Below are 4,804 nucleotides of genomic sequence, written 5' to 3'. Positions count from 1 at the left end.
GCACCAAGCAAATTCAAGCTATAACAGAAATGGGCCCACCTAGAAGTGTCAAAGATGTGTAGAAACTAACAGGATGCGTGGCGACCCTCAACCGCTTCATATCAAGACTCGGCGAAAAAGGGTTACCTTTCTTTAAACTACTAAAGAAGACAGACAAGTTCGAGTGGACCATAGAGGCCGACAAAGCTTTCAAAAAACTTAAAGAATACCTCACCTCGTCGCCTGTCCTGACACCTCCAAAGAAAGATGAAGATATGATGCTATATATTGCGGCGACTCCTACCATAATCAGCACGGCAATAGTCATAGAAAGAGAAGAACAAGGGCGCGTGTATAAAGTGCAACGTCCCGTATACTACATCAGCGAAGTACTGTCAGAATCCAAAATCCGGTACCTGCATGTACAAAAACTACTCTACGCTCTACTCATCACCTCACGCAAGCTTCGCCACTATTTCGAAAGCCACAAGATTACCGTGGTGACAGATTTTCCACTCGGAGACATCCTACACAATAAAGATGCCACAGGGCGCATATCCAAGTGGGCAGTTGAAATCGGAGCTCTCGACATCGATTTCACCCCACGGAAAGCAATCAAATCTCAAGCCCTCACCGATTTTGTGGCCGAATGGATAGAGATTCAACAGCCTTTATCAGATACAATCCTTGACCACTAGAAGATGTACTTTGACGGATCACTCAAACTAGGCGGGGCCGGTGCAGGCGTTCTCCTCATTTCTCCAGAAGGAAAACAACTCAAGTACGTCCTTCAGATATTATGGCAAGCTACAAATAACGAAGCAGAATATGAAGCCCTCATCCATGGGCTACGAGTGGCAATTACCCTCGGAATAAAAAGATTACTCGTATACGGCGATTCAGCAGTAGTCATCAACCAAGTCAACAAAGATTGGGATTGCACCAAAGAAAACATGGGTGCTTACTGTGCTGAAATACGGAAACTTGAAAAACATTTCCAAGGATTAGAAATTTTACACGTCCTACGCGATTCCAACATTGCAGCAGATGTCCTTGCCAAGCTCGAATCAGACAGAGCGAAGGTTCCACCCAGCGTGTTCATAGAAGAGCTATCAGTTCCCTCTATCAAACAACCCGGTGAAACAACACATGAAATTCAGGCTAAAAGCGTTCAGATCTTGGTAATCAACACTTCATGGAGCCAAGTTTTCATCGACTATATCAAAGAAAACAAATTGCCAGCAGATAAGGCAGAAGCCACCCAAGTTGTTCGCAGAAGCAAAAACTACGTTCTAGTAGGAGATAAACTTTACAGAAGAGCAGCATCATCAGGAGTACTCCTAAAATGTGTCTCATTTGAAGAAGGTAAAGAGATCCTAGACGAAATACACTCAGGTTGCTGTAGAAATCATGCCGCCTCAAGGACACTGGTTGGCAAAGCATTTCACACCGGATTCTACTGGCCAACCGCTTTGAAAGACGCAGAAGAGCTTGTCAGAAAATGCAAAAGTTGCCAAATGTTTGCAAGACAAGCCCATGTACCAGCTCACAATCTTATCTGCATCCCACCCGCTTGGCCTTTTTCCTGCTGGGGGCTGGATCAAGTAGGACCCTTGAAAAAAGCAAAAGGCGGCTTCGAGTACATCTTTGTAGCAATCGACAAGTTCACCAAGTGGATTGAATACAAACCACTCGCGAAATACAGCGCAACCAAAGCAGTCGAGTTCATCCAAGACATTATGCACCGCTTCGGCATGCCCAATCGAATCATCACAGATCTAGGCTCCCCCTTCACAGTTATAGAATTCAAGAGCTGGGCACAAGACTGTGGTTTCAGTTTAGACTATGCGTCTGTTGCACATCCAGAAGCCAACGGACAAGTAGAAAGGGCTAATGGACTCATACTAGCCGGATTAAAACCAAGGTTATACGAAGAACTAGTGGACTATGGGTCCAAATGGATTGAAGAATTACCGAAAGTAGTATGGGGGCTACGAACTCAAATAAGCAGAGCAACAGGCTACTCACCCTTCTTCCTAGTTTACGGGTCAGAGGCCGTACTACCCGCTGACTTGATCTGGACATCCCCAAAGATAGAACAATACGATGAAGGAGAAGCAGAACACACAAAAAGATTAGAACTCGACAGCTCAGAAGAAGTCAGAGTAAACGCTACCCTCCAATTAGCCAGATACCTACAAGGTTTAAGACGGCACTACAACAAGAGTACCCAACCTCAATCACTACAAGTCGGAGACTTACTGCTAAGAAAAATACAAAAGACTGATGGACGACATAAGCTACTCAGTCCATGGGAAGGCCCATTCATTGTCACAAAAGTCACCAGACCAGGCACATACAAGTTAATGACCGAAGATGGAAAAGAAGTCAGCAATACATGGCACATCAGCCAGCTAAGAAGATTCTACGCGTAAAAACAACTCAAGAAAAAGCAGATATGCAAGCCACAAGGGACCAACGTTCACAATCGACGAAAGACAATACTCTTCAACAACATATGTATTAATTTATATTCATGATCAATAAAGATGATATTCATCCAGAGCATGTCTTGTCATGACTTCCAACGAGTTGTTTTCACGAAACAAAAAGCAAAATGGCTGAAAACATGCCTGAGCATCCCGGCTGAGAGCAAAATAGCTGAAAAGACGCTTGAGCCCGCCGATGAGGCTAGCTAAAAGCTAACACCCGAAACAAAAAGTAAAATGGCTGAAAACATGCCTGAGCATCCCGACCGAGAGCAAAATAGCTGAAAAGATGCTTGAGCCCGCCGATGAGGGTAGCTAAAAGCTAACACCCAAAACAAAAAGCAAAATGGCTGAAAACATGCCTGAGCATCCCGGCTGAGAGCAAAATAGCTGAAAAGACGCTTGAGCCCACCGATGAGGGTAGCTAAAAGCTAACACCCAAAACAAAAAGCAAAATGGCTGAAAACATGCCTGAGCATCCCGGCCGAGAGCAAAATAGCTGAAAAGACGCTTGAGCCCGCCGATGAGGGTAGCTAAAAGCTAACACCCGAAACAAAAAGCAAAATGGCTGAAAACATGCCTGAGCATCCCGGCCGAGAGCAAAATAGCTGAAAAGACGCTTGAGCCCGCCGATGAGGGTAGCTAAAAGCTAACACCCGAAACAAAAAGCAAAATGGCTGAAAACATGCCTGAGCATCCCGGCCGAGAGCAAAATAGCTGAAAAGACGCTTGAGCCCGCCGATGAGGGTAGCTAAAAGCTAACACCCGAAACAAAAAGCAAAATGGCTGAAAACATGCCTAAGCATCTTGGCCGAGAGCAAAATAGCTGAAAAGACGCTTGAGCCCGCCGATGAGGGTAGCTAAAAGCTAACACCCGAAACAAAAAGCAAAATGGCTGAAAACATGCCTGAGCATCTCGGCCAAGAGCGAAATAGCTGAAAAGACGCTTGAGCCCGCCGATGAAGGTAGCTAAAAGCTAAAACTAGTCGACCGAAATTGAACTTCAAAAGACCCTCCAGCTCTTCGTTCCGAAAAGCAAGAGGCTCGGGGGCTACATCCAGATAGGAATACTTTTTCCTCAGAAAAGCACAAGTGCCAAGTTCGTCAAGGCAACATTCTATGCCGAGTCGTTTTTACATAGCGCGGACGAAAGGTTATCAACACAAAGATTTACATCTAACAAGTCATAACATGGACAAAGCACTCGACGGATCACAAAAGAAGAAGAAAAGAAAAGTACTCGACAAATCGAGGGGTCTCGTCAGAATAAAGCACAGAGTTGTTTTGCGGAGCAGAGACAAAAACAGGACAAAGTACTCAGCAAGTCAAGTAACTTCGACCGCACTCAGGCAAAGAATACATCAACAAAAATAAAGAATCTTCATTTAAAGAGGAGTGTAATATTACAAGGGGATGCTCAATCGAATCAGACATTGTCATCAGAAAGGGAAATGTCAATATTTAGACTGTCTACAACCCTACTGGCTAAACCTTCGACCTCAGGCTCCATCCTCTCAATGGCGTCAAGGTATTCTTGGCTTTCAGCTTCCTCTGCTATCTTGGACAGAGGCGCCTCTGGAGCAAGGACCCGGACCTGGGCCAGCACATTCTTGGTACATACTTGAGCACACTTCTTCGCGAACTCTTGGAAACGAGTCGGAATCCGGGGAATGAACTGCGACCAAGATTGCCCGTCATCCGCTGGAGTCCGGAGAACATCGGCTACTGAACGAAAAGATTTCCACAAAACGTTCCAATTTTCAGTAGCCATCGCCAGCTTCCCGGACAAGCCTTCAATAGTTTTTTGGGCCTACACAAGATCTCTATCAGCTCCACGCCTAATCAGCTTAGCAAGGGCGAGTTCTTCCTCAGCATGAGTAATTACCTCCTCAGCTCTATTATGACTGGAGCGGACAAGAGCCTTCATTTCATCGATACTCTCCGAGAGCTTCTGCTTCTCAACTCGGAGAACTAGACAAGACACCCTAGAACAAGTCAGCGGAAAAAGAAGTCAAAATACAAGAAGAAACAGGCAGAACCCGCGGCACCTTTGCATTCATTCTTCGTAGACTCCACCGCGGCATCTCTCTGCTTCTCCGTCTCCACTACCCGGGCACGAAGGGTCTTCTCCTCCTTTCGGTGCATTTGACGCTCTGTCTCCAACTTAGCCCGGAGAAGGTCGAGATCGGCTTTCAGAGCGTCCACCTCAGAAGACAACTTTCTCTCATTTTTAGATGAGAAAAAGAAGCCAGAATGATCACGAGAGAAAGACTGAGCGAAGAGAGGCAAAGAGAAACAAGGCGTAAGGACAGAAGAAAAACAAGCATGCAAAAAAG

This window comes from Miscanthus floridulus, chromosome 5 (assembly GCF_019320115.1).
Source record: "Miscanthus floridulus cultivar M001 chromosome 5, ASM1932011v1, whole genome shotgun sequence".
Taxonomy (NCBI): domain Eukaryota; kingdom Viridiplantae; phylum Streptophyta; class Magnoliopsida; order Poales; family Poaceae; genus Miscanthus; species Miscanthus floridulus.
Note: the sequence above shows the minus strand (reverse complement) of the source record.